At 42.1% G+C, this 14,600-nt stretch overlaps 1 protein-coding gene across 1 annotated transcript in view; it reads right to left on the bottom strand.

The window, feature by feature from the left end:
* The window catches only part of LRRC74A (leucine rich repeat containing 74A), a gene marked incomplete at both ends in the record, with an annotated part of 58,204 nt that overhangs the window by 43,221 nt on the left and 383 nt on the right, over positions 1-14,600 (bottom strand).

The following is a 14,600-nucleotide window of genomic DNA, read 5'->3' as shown; positions in this document are numbered from 1 at the left end:
CTCCAGGCATTCATTCTGAAAAATATTTATGGAGCATCAATTACATACAAGGCACTAAGATAGGCACCATTGTGGGGAGGGGAATGCAGATATGATTAAGATTTGGACCTTTCAACACATGTATAAAACAAGATAGAAACTGACAGGGCCACGCCTAGGTTGTGAGGGTCCTGGGAAAATAAATACTGTTGGCAGAGCTCCTGTTCAAATAAACAATTTGAGTCATCCTAAATCAGCATGACAACGTCATTCTAGTGGTCCAATCTCATGTGGTTCTGTGAGAGAGATACTGAACAAGCCAGAGGGAGTGATCAACTCCTAGGATGACTCGGTAGGCACAAGTCCTGGAGACCCTTGGGATATCTGGTCAACCCCATGCTGGTACAGAGGATAAGAAAGTGTACTTAAAGGGGAAAAATGGTGACTGGAGAGTATGTAGATCCTGGTCTAAGTTTTGGTCTAAGTCCAGATCCTGAACAAAGTACCATGTGGTCTCAGGTACCAAGGGCAAATTAGAAAATTTGGAGGAAGGCACTCCAAATAGCCACTGGGCAGCGACACTGCCTGCCTGGGTCTAAGGGCAGTACTGGAAATTGATAAGGGTCATGCTGGGGAGCATTCATGGGCTCACAAAGAGTGATGCTGGATTGGAGTCAGAGGTTTCCATGTAGATTCATGGGTTTGGGTTTTGCTTAATATACATACACAGATAGATGGGTACAGAAATAAATATAGATATGGGTTATGCATGGGTTGTTATACATACACATATTTCCTAGCTTTATCCACTGAAATGGACCAGAAGCAGTGACAACCCAGTGGTGATGAGCATGCCAGTGCCCAGGTCTAGGTTTCCATTTTCCTTGGAAAGGTGGTTAATTACTGTGGTGCCAGAAAAGAAGGAAGGGATCAAAAACAAAAATAAAAAAGAGGGGGTGGGGCTTCCCTGGTGGTGCAGTGGTTGAGGGTCCTCCTGCCAAGGCAGGGGACATGGGTTCGTGCCCCGGTCCGGGAAGATCCCACATGCCATGGAGCGGCTGGGCTCGTGAGCCGTGGCCGCTGAGTCTGTGCGTTCAGAGCCTATGCTCCGCAACGGGAGAGGCCACAACAGTGAGAGGCCCGCGTACTGCAAAAAAAAAAAAAAAAAAAAAAGAGGGGGCACGTTGAAAAGGCCCAGGAACCAACTTGAATGAGCTCCCATAGCCAGGGTTGGAACTTGAACAACAAAATAAACAATGGTATTGTACTGTAACCCAAAGAATAAAATAGACATCTAGGAGTCCCTATTATTTGTGGGCTCTGGACAAGTAAGGTGTGGGGAAAAGGCATTTCTGGGAATGTGACAAGTTGTTATTCAAAGCAGCTGTACCATTCTGAATTCCCACTAGGAATATATGAGAGCATCAGTGCTTCACATTCTCACCAATCCTTGATATTGCCAGTTTTGTTTTGGTTTTGCCAGTCTAATAAGTGTGTAGTGGTATCTCATGGTGGTTTTAATTTGAATTTCCCTAATGACTAATGATGTTGAGCATCCTTTCATATGTTTATTGGCCATTCCTATATCTTCTTTGTTGTTTGTTCAGATCTTCTGCCCATTTTAAAATTGGATTGTTTATTTTCCTGCTGAGTTTTGAGAGTTCTTAATGTGTTCTGGAGATAAGTCCTTTGTTAGAAATGTGATTTGCAAATATTTTCTCTCAGTCTATGGTTTAGCTTCTTACTCTTAACAATGTCTTTCACAGAGTACAAATTTTAATTTTGATGAAGTCAAATTTTATCAAAATTATCAATTTTTTTCTTTTATGGATCATGTTTTTGTGTCATGTCTAAACTCTCTGCCTAACCCAAGGTCATGTAGATTTTCTCCTGTTTTATGCTAGAAGTTTTACCGTTTTAGCTTTTACATTTAGGTCTATGATGCATTATCTTTTTTGTCATAATACAATATGCTAACATAACATTTACCATTTTAACCCTTTTAAGTAGTGTGCAATCCAATGGCATTAATTATATTCACAATGTTGCGCAACCACCACCACTATCCATTTCCAGAACTTTTTCTACGATCCACTTGGAGTTAATTTTTGGATAAGGTGTGAAGTATACAATATACCTATATATGCACATGGATGTTCACATGATCCAGCACCATTTGTTGAAAAGACTGTCCTTTCTCCATGTATTACCTTTTCACCACTGTCAAAAATACGTATCTTTTTGCAGGGTTAGTATTTCCAAAACCACATAACCAGCATGCGATGGACCATCTAATCAAAATGTACTTTAAACCACTAGTTTGTGAGATAAGCCCCCGTGGTGCTGGGAGGTGGGCCTAAGGCATTTAGAGGTGGGAGGTGGACTGACTGCAGGCTATCCACAGAGCAGGGCAAAAGAGACAGTCTCAGGAGAGGAGGGAGCTGTGATTTTGACTGGAAATGAGTCCAAGAGAATGTCACCCAGAGCACGGTATGGCCAAATACTAAGAGAATGACCATGTTCTTCTTTATTGCCAATATTCTTGTTACAATCTATCTTTTAGTGGGGATCATGGCAGAGGGACCCTTTACTATCCTATAACCATTTATATAGCACTTATAAGTGCAGGCATTGTTCGATGGTCATTACATGTATTAACACATTTAAATTGTCTAACAACTATATGAGATGCTATTTTTATTCCCATTTTATAGAGGAGAAAACTGAGCACAGAGAGGTTAAGTTACTGGCCCAAGGTCAAACAGTGAGAAAGTGGTAGATCTGCGATATAAGTGAAGTCGGTCTGGCTGCTGCTTTTCTACATTGACCCCTTTGCTATTCCTTGAACATGACAAGGCTGTTCCCCACTCAGGGCAACTGTTGTTCATGGTTCAAAAGGGTCTGTGCTCAGGTTATGTATTTCGGGAGTTGGCAAACTACAGCCTGAGGACCAAGTCGGGTCCATTGCTTGTTTCTGTAATAAAGTTTTGTTGAAACACAGCCAGAATCACTCATTTAGGTATTTCTGTGGCTGCTTTCATGCTACAATGGCAAAGTCAAGCAGTTGCTCCAGAGACGCAATGGCCTGCAAAGCCAAAAACATTTTCTATCTGGTCCTTTGGGAGAAAGTTTGTTGTTGTATTTGATGGCCATTAGCATGGGATAATTACGGAAGGCCCGAGTACTCCAAGGGAAGGAATGGAGAGAAAAGAATCAAAGAAAGAAGGCTGGCAGGAGCCATGTGAGGAGGCAGGGTGAGGGAGCACAGCCACAGAAGGAAACAGATGCTTCATTATTAGGTGTAATAATATCCAATTTTATGCAAGGGCTGTTTTTCTTTAAATGGTAACTGTAAATCAAGTCAGATTTCAAATATGCGGGGGACTTTGAAAGAAAAGTACTTTCAGAATTATCTTGTAAAGCAAAAAAGTCTTTGGAAAATACAGAGAAGTTCCCATTGTGTGTCCACCTTTGCAAGTCTGGATTTTATTATGCTTGGTTTCCTTATGAAACCAAAGCTCTTCAGAAAGAAGGATTTTTCATTAATTAATTACTAATGAATGAATGAATGAATGAATGTGTTGAATGCCCTGGCACTGGGCTGGGTGATGGGGTTAGAGTGGTGAACCTCATGAAGTATACAACTTATTGAGATACTGATGAGTAAACAGACAGTGACAGTGTTGAGCCCAAAGTAAGCGAGGATGTTTCAGAAGCAAATAGGAGGAGGCTTCTGGCCCAGACTGGGGGTGTGGGCAGTGGTGTGTCTGTGGGTGGGTGGGTGTAGGAGATCTGGGAAAGCTTCCTTGAGGAAGGAATGTCTAGGCTGAGACTTGAAAGTCTGTTAGGCAGTAATTGGGTGAAGGCAGAGGGATGGGGTAGACCTGGTGGGGAAGGAGAGGTATTTGAGGCTGAGAAAAAAGCATATAAATGTCCCAACAGCATGTTAGAGTCTCAGGCAGTTTAGCAGTGTGCTTCTCGCCTCCAGGGAGAGTTGTGATAGGAAGGAAGAGCTAAGAGATGAGATGGGAGGTGAGCAGAGGGCAATAATGAAGGGCCTTCAATGCTATGCTAATGGAGTTTGACTGAATTTTGAAGATAGTGAGGGTTTGCAAAGAGGTTTTTAACCAGCAGTATGAGCTGACGTGATTTGCATGGTAGAAAGACTGTTCCGGCCGCAGTGTGGAAAGTGGATGGACGGTAGGAGGAGGATCAACAGCAGTTAGGAGTGGCTGCGGGGAGGAAGTGGACTGACTAAATAAATATAAAGAAGGCCAAGCCACCTGGGCTTGGGGATAGATCAGATATGAAAGTAAAAGATGGGGAAAAAGCAGGAAGCCAGGATAACTCGATAGACGATTGTGCCACTCACAAAGAAGAGGACTGAGAAGCTGGGGAAGTGGATTTTTAGCAGATGGTGGGGGAAGGAAATGAGTGCAACTTTGTGTGTTGGGTCTTTGAGGTGCTTCTGAGACGTCTGCTGGAGAAATCTATAGGCAGAAGGATTTATGAGTCTATGGCCCAAGAAAAGGGTTAAAAATGTAGATGTGTGAGTTATCTGTATATGGATGCTATCTGAAGCCATTGGAGTGGTGAAAGTTTCACAAAGAGGCACTTTAAAGGAGAGGGGCCAAGGATGAAATCTTAGAAATACCATCATTGAAAGGATGGAACAGAAATAAAAGGTACTAGGACAAAATGTCCACAGAGTTGGAAGGAAAATGAGAATGTCACATAACTTGAGGGAAGAGAATCTTCTAAGAAGGGGGAGTTATGCAAATTTACAGAATATTCAAGAAATAATAAAGCTTGGAGAGTGTCTATTGAATTTATCCACAAGGAAGGCATTGGGAACTTTGGTGGGGAGTCAGTGGAGTGATGAGGGTGGAAGCTATACCTCAGTGGAATGAAGATGAATGAGGGGTGAGGAAGGAGACAGAGGAGGAGACAAGTCTTTCAAGAAGCTTGGCTTTGAAGGAGATGTGGGGAGATGGAGGAATGGCTGGAGGGGGACATCGCCTGACTCTCATAATATAGGAGTGATTTGAGCATGATTACATGTTGATGGGAAGGAGTCAGGGAAGAAAAGGAGAGGGATGAGCAGAAGGGGCACAGTCCCTGAGGAGGAAAGAGTGGGCGATCCCAAGCACGGCGGAGCGGTCAGCCAAGAGGAAAAGGTGGCTACTGATGCTGGCCAGCGTGTTGGTGTGGCAAGGGGGAGCAGAGAGTTTTCACTGGGTGGTTCTATTTTTTCTCCAAAGTTGATCTTCAGAGCAGGAAGGGAGGCAACAGAACAGCAAGTTTGAAAAGACTGGTCATTGTGGAAATAGGAGAGAGAGCTAATGAAGAACACAGGATGGCTGGGGAAGGTTGAGGGCTAAAGCGAGGTTGCAGACCAGCACACTAATAGCTCCAATCTGTGCGGCTAGTAATTTTTTCATTGGTGCTCAGCAGCCCAGATGTAAGAGCCAAGAAGGAGAATGGCTTTTACTAACCTAGGCAGGTGTTGTCAGAGAACAGTGGGCAAGAGAGTAGATGTTAGGAAGAGAGTGATTTAAAAAACGGCTCATGGGTTCAATGGAGTTAAAGAACAGATGATGCAGGAGTGAAAGTGAGAGAGGCAGAAAGCCATGAGGGGATCCATTAGAGTGGGGGTGTGAGTTTATGATTCTAGAGGTGGAGCAGTACCCTGTAATGACACATCAAGGGTGTCTGAAGTACAGTGGGAATTAGGTCATGAGGAGGTGGTGACAATGAGCTTCTAGGATTTGGGATGGCTTACCCACAATAATGATGTGAGGACTTGAGGTAGGGAAGACTGGGAGTCCAGGGCTAGAGTCTTCAATGAAAGGGGAGGAGTGGACCTGAGGTCAAGATAAGACCAGGGTGAAGCTGGGGTAAATACTGATGAGTGCTTGATAAATCTCTAATGAATACATGAATGCATGAATCGGAAAGAGTGAAAGAATGAATGCATCAACTCACACCAATCCGTCACATTCTTCCCAGAAGAATGTTACTAGGAGTGTATGGTTACTAGGAGTTCCTAGTAACCAATTACTAGGAGTGTATGGGTCTCAGATTATCGTAAAAGTTGAGCATAGGCAATTCTTTTCAGCCTATCCTATCTGACAGGCTGTTTGAGGCCTTTACACCTGCATGGATTCAGTACAGTAGCCACTACCATCTTATAGCTACTGAGCCCTTGAAATGTGGCTAGTATGAATTGAGATGGGCTGTCCACGTGAAACACACACTGGATTTCAAAGACTTAGTAGAAAAAAAAGGAAAAAACCCACAAAATATCTCATTTTAAAAAACTGATGGGGCCTCCCTGGTGGCGCAGTGGTTGAGAGTCCGCCTGCCGATGCAGGGGATACGGGTTCGTGCCCCGGTCTGGGAGGATCCCATATGCCGCGGAGCGGCTGGGCCCGTGAGCCATGGCCGCTGGGCCTGCGCATCCGGAGCCTGTGCTCCACAACGGGAGAGGCCACAACAGTAAGAGGCCCGCAAACCGCAAAAAAAGAAAAAAAAAAAAGAAAAAAAAAAAAAACTGATGACTTGAAAACACTAAATTTTTTAAGTGTGATAAAATAAAACATTATTAAACTTAATTTCACATGCTTTTTTTTTTTTTTTTTTTTTGCTGTATGCGGGCTTCTCACTGCTGTGGCCTCTCCCGTTGCGGAGCACAGGCTCCGGATGCGCAGGCTCAGCGGCCATGGCTCACGGGCCTAGCCGCTCCACGGCATGTGGGATCTTCCCAGACCGGGGCACGAACCCGTGTCCCCTGCATCGGCAGGCGGACTCTCAACCACTGCGCCACCAGGGAAGCCCTCACATGCTTTTTTTCCAACCTTTTATATGAAGCTATTAGAAAATGTTAAAGCACATATGTGGTTGACATGATAATTGTCTTGGGCAGCACTGCTCTAGGCTTTGGTCAGTAGCCTCTGCAATCCTGAAGGAAGCGTTATGCCACCCTGTGTACTGCACAGTTCAACCAATAAATTAATAAAAGCAGCCACCATGTTGAACTTCCATACATGTCTGTTAGCATAAGTAAAATATGAATAGTTGAGGGCTTATCCTATATACAGGAAATTTCCCTCTAAAAGAACATTTTAAATCCCTGAAAGTATTGAAAAACCTCCCACCTGCCCCATTAGGTAGGTTCTGGCTCCTTGAAAACACTCAGTGGTGGAGGCAGATATTTATCATTGCCTGCGCTGTGGTCACAGTTGGGATGAATTGAGGGGCTCATGTGGTCCCTCTTCTTGGAATATTTCTGACATGATGAGGCTGCAGATGGTGCAGATTATACTCGTAATTTTCCTTTGACTGGGGATTCGTGAGGCTGCACTTCTTCTGAACAAGTTTCCTTGGATCTGCTGTTATGGCTTGCTTAGCAGTGCCACATTACAGTTTGGAAGGCCCTTATTTCTGCCCAGAATTGTGGAAGATGACCCTACATTAGCAGTAGCCAGAGTTGTTTTGGGCCTAAATTTAAAAAATGTCATAGTAAACATTGAGAGCTTACCCTGTGTTGGGCAAGGTCAGGAAACTGAAGCTCCAAGAGGTTAGGTAATTCCTAAGCTAGGAAGTGGCAGAGTCAGGATCTGAACCCAGGTGGTCTAACTCCAAAGCTTGTGATCCTTTCCAGCATAGCTGATAATGGATCAGGAAACAAAAAGAAGCCAGCCTTGCTTAATTGGCCTCAGGAAAAGGCTCTGAAAGAACATGGCATCAGTCGGCCTGACACATTTTATCCACATGTTCATTGAACAGCCCAGCTGAGGGTAGGTCCTTTAGTAGAGGACTGTGCATCAGGATAACTTGGTGAGTGTTTAAGGGCCCCATCCCTGACCTGTTAAATCAGAACCCTGGGACTAGGGCCTAGGAAGTTGTATTTTAAAAACATTGGCAGCAGAGGGCAGACAGCAGAAGCAAGAAGAACTACAGTCCTGCAGCCTGTGGAACAAAAACCACATTCACAGAAAGATAAACAAGATGAAAAGACAGAGGGCTATGTACCAGATGAAGGAACAAGATAAAACCCCAGAAAAACGGGCTTCCCTGGTGGCACAGTGGTTAAGAATCCACGTGCCAATGCAGGGGACATGGGTCCAGGCCCTGGTCTGGGAATATCCCACATGCTGCAGAGCAACTAAGCCCGTGTGCCCCAACTACTGAGCCTGCGCTCTAGAGCCCACGAGCCACAACTCCTGAACCTGCGTGCTACAACTACTGAAGCCCACGGTCCTAGAGCCCGTGCTCCACAACAAGAGAAGCCCCTGCAATGAGAAGCCCGTGCACTGCAATGAAGAGTAGCCCCTGCTTGCCACAACTAGAGAAAGCCCACGCACAGCAACGAAGACCTAATGCAGCCAAAAACCAAACAAACAAACAAACAAAAAAAACAGAAAAACAACTAAATGAAGTGGAGATAGGCAACCTTCCAGAAAAAGAATTCAGAATAATGATAGTGAAGATGATCCAGGACCTCAGAAAAAGAATGGAGGCAAAGATTGAAAAGATGCAAGAAATATTTAACAAAGACCTAGAAGAATTAAAGAACAAACAAACAGAGATGAACAATACAATAACTGAAATGAAAAATACACTAGGAGTAATCAATAGCAGAATAACTGAGGCAGAAGAACGAACAAGTGACCTGGAAAACAGAATGGTGGAATTCACTGCTGTGGAACAGAATAAAGAAAAAAGAATGAAAAGAAATGAAGACAGCCTAAGAGACCTCTGGGACAACATTAAATGCAACAACATCCGCATTACAGGGGTGCCAGAAGGAGAAGAGGGAGAGAAAGGACCCGAGAAAATATTTGAAGAGATTATAGTCGAAAACTTCCCTAACATGGGAAAGGAAATAGCCACCCAAGTCCAGGAAGTGCACAGAGTCCCATACAGGATAAACCCAAGGAGAAACACGCCGAGACACATAGTAAGCAAATTGGCAAAAATTAAAGACAAAGAAAAATTATTGAAAGCAGCAAGGGAAAAATGACAAATAACATACAAGGAAACTCCCATAAGGTTAACAGCTGATTTCTCAGCAGAAACCCTACAAACCAGAAGGGAGTGGTGTTATATACTTAAAGTGATGAAAGGGAAGAACATACAACCAAGATTACTCTACCCGGCAAGGATCTCATTTAGATTCAATGGAGAAATCAAAAGCTTTACGGACAAGCAAAAGCTAAGAGAATTCAGCACCACCAAACCAGCTCTACAGCAAATGCTAAAGGAACTTCTCTAAGTGGGAAACACAAGAGAAGAAAAGGACCTACAAAAACAAACACAGAACAATTAACAAAATTGTAATAGGAACATACATATCGATAATTACCTTAAATGTAAATGGATTAAATGCTCCAACCAAAAGACATAGATTGGCTGAATGGATACAAAAACAAGACCCATAATATGCTGTCTACAAGAGACCCACTTCAGACCTAGGGACACACACAGACTGAAATTGAGGGGATGGAAAAAGATGTTCCATGCAAATGGAAATCAAAAGAAAGCTGGAGTAGCAATTCTCATATCAGACAAAATAGACTTTAAAACAAAGACTATTACAAGAGACAAAGAAGGACACTACATAATGATCAAGGGATCAATCCAAGAAGAAGATATAACAATTATAAATATATATGCACCCAACATAGGAGTACCTCAATACATAAGGCAACCGCTAACAGCTATAAAAGAGGAAATCAACAGTAACACAATAATAGTGGGGGGCTTTAACACCTCACTTACACCAATGGACAGATCATCCAAACAGAAAATTAATAAGGAAACAGAAGCTTTAAATGACACAATAGACCAGATAGATTTAATTGATATTTATAGGACATTCCATCCAAAAACAGCAGATTACACTTTCTTCTCAAGTGTGCACGGAACATTCTCCAGGATAGATCACATCTTGGGTCACAAATCAAGCCTCAGTAAATTTAAGAAAATTGAAATCATATCAAGCAACTTTTCTGACCACAACACTATGAGATTAGAAATCAATTACAGGGAAAAAAAAGGAAAAAACACAAACACATGGTGGCTAAACAGTATGATATTAAATAACCAAGAGATCACTGAAGAAATCAAAGAGGAAATCAAAAATTACCTAGAGACAAATGACAATGAAAACACGATGATCCAAAACCTATGGGATGCAGCAAAAGCAGTTCTAAGAGGGAAGTTTATAGCTATACAAGCCTACCTCAAGAAACAAGAAAAATCTCAAATAAACAATCTAAACTTACACCTAAAGAAACTAGACAAAGAAGAACAAACAAAACCCAAAGTTAGCAGAAGGAAAGAAATCATAAAGATCAGAGCAGAAATAAATGAAATAGAAACAAAGAAAACAATAGCAAAGATCAATAAAACTAAAAGCTGGTTCTTTGAGAAGATAAACAAAATTGATAAACCATTAGCCAGACTCATCAAGAAAAAGAGGGAGAGGATTCAAATCAACAAAATTAGAAATGAAAAGTTACAACAGACACTGCAGAAATACACAGCATCCTAAGAGACTACTACAAGCAACTCTATGCCAATAAAATGGACAAATTCTTAGAAAGGTATAACTTTCCAAGACTGAACCAGGAAGAAAGAACAGACCAGTCACAAGTAATGAAATTGAAACTGTGATTAAAAGTCTTCCAACAAACAAAAGCCCAGGACCAGATGGCTTCAGAGCCGAATTCTATCAAACATTTAGAGAAGAGCTAACACCCATCCTCCTCAAACTCTTCCAAAAAATTGCAGATGAAGGAACACTCCCAAACTCATTCTATGAGGCCACCATCACCTTGATACCAAAACCAGACAAAGATAATACAAAAAAAAAAAGAAAATTACAGACCAGTATCACCAATGAATATAGATGCAAAAATCCTCAACAAAATACTACCAGACAGAATCCAACGACACATTAAAAGGATCACACACCATGATCAAGTGGGATTTATCCCAGGGATGCAAAGATTCTTCAATATATGCAAATCAATATGATACACCATATTAACAAATTGAAGAATAAAAACCATATGATCATCTCAATAGATGCAGAAAAAGCTTTTGCCAAAATTCAACACCCTTTTATGATAAAAACTCTCCAGAAAGTGGGCATAGGAGGAAACTACCTCAACATAATAAGGGCCATATATGACAAACCCACAGCAAACATCATTCTCAATGGTGAAAAACTGAAAGCATTTCCTCTAAGATCAGAAACAAGACAAGGATGTCCACTCTCACCACTATTATTCAACACAGTTTTGGAAGTTCTAGCCATGCCAATCAGAGAAGAAAAAGAAATAAAAGGAATACAAATTGGAAAAGAAGAAGGAAAAATGTCACTGTTTGCAGATGACATGATACTATACACAGAGAATCCTAAAGATGCCACCAGAAAACAACTAGAGCTAATCAATGAATTTGGTAAAGTTGCAGGATACAAAATTAATGTACAGAAATCTCTTGCATTCCTATACGCTAATGATAAAAAATCTGAAAGAGAAATTAAAGAAACACTCCCATTTACCACTGCAACAAAAAGAATAAAATACCTAGGAATAAACCTACCTAGGGAGACAAAAGACCTGTATGCAGAAAACTATAAGACACTGATGAAAGAAATTAAAGATGATACCAACAGATGGAGAGATATACCATGTTCTTGGATTGGAAGAATCAATATTGTGAAAATGACTATACTACCCAAAGCAATCTACAGACTCAATGCAATCCCTATCAAATTACCAATGGCATTTTTTACAGAACTAGAACAAAAAAATCTTAAAATTTGTATGGAGACACAAAAGACCCTGAATAGCCAAAGCAGTCTTGAGGGAAAAAAATGGAGCTGGAGGAATCAGACTCCCTGACTTCAGACTATACTACAAAGCTACAGTAATCAAGACAATATAGTACTGGCACAAAAATAGAAATATAGGTCAATGGAACAAGACAGAAAGCCCAGAGATAAACCCACGCACCTATGGTCAACTAACGTATGACAAAGGAGGCAAAGATATACAATGGAGAAAAGACAGTCTCTTCAATAGGTGGTGCTGGGAAAACTGGACAGCTCCATGTAAAAGAATGAAATTAGAACACTCCCTAACAACATACACAAAAATAAACTCAAAATGGATTAGAGACCTAAATGTAAGACCGGACACTATAAAACTCTTAGAGGAAAACATAGGAAGAACACTCTTTGACATAAATCACAGCAAGATCTTTTTTGATCCATCTCCTAGAGTAATGGAAATAAAAACAAAAATAAACAAATGGGACCTAATGAAACTTAAAAGCTTTTGCACAGCAAAGGAAACCATAAACAAGACCAAAAGACAACCCTCAGAATGGGAGAAAATATTTGCAAATGAATCAACGGAAAAAGGATTAATCTCCAAAATATATAAACAGCTCATGCAGCTCAATATTAAAAAAACAAACAACCCAATCCAAAAATGGGCAGAAGACCTAAATAGACATTTCTCCAAAGAAGACATACAGATGGCCAAGAAGCACATGAAAAGCTGCTCAACATCACTAATTATTAGAGAAATGCAAATCAAAACTACAATGAGCTTTCACCTCACACCAGTTAGAATGGGCATCATCAGAAAATCTACAAACAACAAATGCTGGAGAGGGTGTGGAGAAAAGGGAATCCCCTTGCACTGTTGGTGGGAATGTAAATTGATACAGCCACTATGGAGAACAGTATGGAGGTTCCTTAAAAAATTAAAAATAAAACTACCAGATGATCCAGCAATCCCACTACTAGGCATATACCCAGAGGAAACCATAATTCGAAAAGACACATGCACCCCAATGTTCATTGCAGCACTATTTACAATAGCCAGGTCACGGAAGCAACCTAAATGCCCATCGACAGATGAATGGATAAAGAAGATGTGGTACATACATACACTGGAATATTACTCAGCCACAAGAAGGAACAAAATTGGGTCATTTGTGGAGACGTGGATGGATCTATAGACTGTCATACAGAGTGAAGTAAGTCAGAAAGAGAAAAATATTGTATATTAACACATATATGTGGAACGTAGAAAAATGGTACAGATGAACCGGTTTGCAGGGTAGAAAGTGAGACACAGATGTAGAGAACAAACGTATGGACACCATGGGGGGAAAGCAGTGGGGGGTGGTGGTGGTGGTGTGATGAATTGGGCGATTGGGATTGACATGTATACACTGATATGTATAAAATGGATGACTAATAAGAACCTGCTGTATAAAAAAATAAAATAAATTAAATTAAAAATATAAGTAAAAACATTTGTAAGTGTTAAGGGAACCATCATTTTACAAAACCTAGTCTCTAGATATGTGCCTTGATTTAGGATCTGATTTGGAACTTGGATTTCTGGGTACTTATTGGGACAACATGGAAGGGCATACAAGGAAGGTTTATTTAAGCCATATCAAGGAAGTGATCTGACTTTGGAGCCTCCTTAGGTAGAGTTAACGTTTGTGTGCTAGTTTCTAAGAGGCTTCCCAACCTTCAGATTGCCCCTGGAACCTCTGCCTCATCTCTGGCAAGGGCAAGAGCGCTGTTGCCTGAAGGCATACACTGCCTCTAGAGCTAAGGGGATAGAGTGGGAAGGCCACAGTACTGACTCTCTCCTTCTTCCTCCCTTCCGCCTTTCAGTGTTATGATGTACTCAGCTGGTCCCGGATCTGGTGACTCCGCAGAGGGCTTCCCCGAACAACCGAGGCTCCAGCCACAAATTGGAAATCACACAACTCATACACTGGGTACTGAAACTGGGAGTATTAAGTGGTCCCTCCTTCTTTACAGCGGCAGAAGATTGAGAGTGGGAAAGGGGAGGAGAGAATTAAAGAGGTCTGGGTAGCACAGAGTTGATGGAAGAACTGGCCTTCTTTTAGTGGCATATATTTTGTTCAGTCAACAAAGGTTTATTTGGTCCCTACTATGTGCCTGACACTGTCATAGACACTGGAGGGAAGAGATACCTCAAGGAAAACCAACCAACCAAACAGACTTGGTCCTGTTGCCCTTGTGGAGGGTTCACCCCCTCCCGTTTTTGGCCCCCTTATCAATGGGACACCCCTTTTTTCCAGATTAGGGGGAAAAGGGCCCATTTGGAACAGGATGATGAAGGAGATAAAATCTTATGTGCTGAAGCAAGGTGTGGACTCAATGTTTGACCTAAATCTGAGCTGGGGAAGAGAGTTAGGAAAAGGAGAAAAATGGGAAAGAGCTGGCTCTCTCCAGTCTGGGCTAAGCCGGTCAAGATCATAGAAGTCAGAGCTGGGTGAAGCCTTAGACAAGGTCCAGCACCTCATTTTACAGATGAGGGAACTGAGGGGCGGAGAAGTTACGTGGTGGACCCAAGGTGGAGCCGTAGTGAGGCGGCAGAAGCGGGAATAAAACTGTGGACTTTAAATAATATTATGGGACTTACCTGGTGGCGCAGTAGTTCACAGTCCGCCTGCCGATGCAGGGGACACGGGTTCGTGCCCCGGTCCGGGAAGATCCCACATGCCGTGGAGCGGCTGGGCCCGTGAGCCATGGCCGCTGAGCCTGCGCG

The sequence above is a fragment of the Mesoplodon mirus genome (genome assembly GCF_964341445.2).
Source record: "Mesoplodon mirus genome assembly, chromosome: 4".
In the NCBI taxonomy this organism is placed as follows: domain Eukaryota; kingdom Metazoa; phylum Chordata; class Mammalia; order Artiodactyla; family Ziphiidae; genus Mesoplodon; species Mesoplodon mirus.
The sequence above is the reverse complement of the archived record's forward strand: the minus strand, read 5'-3'. Positions and strand labels throughout refer to the sequence as shown.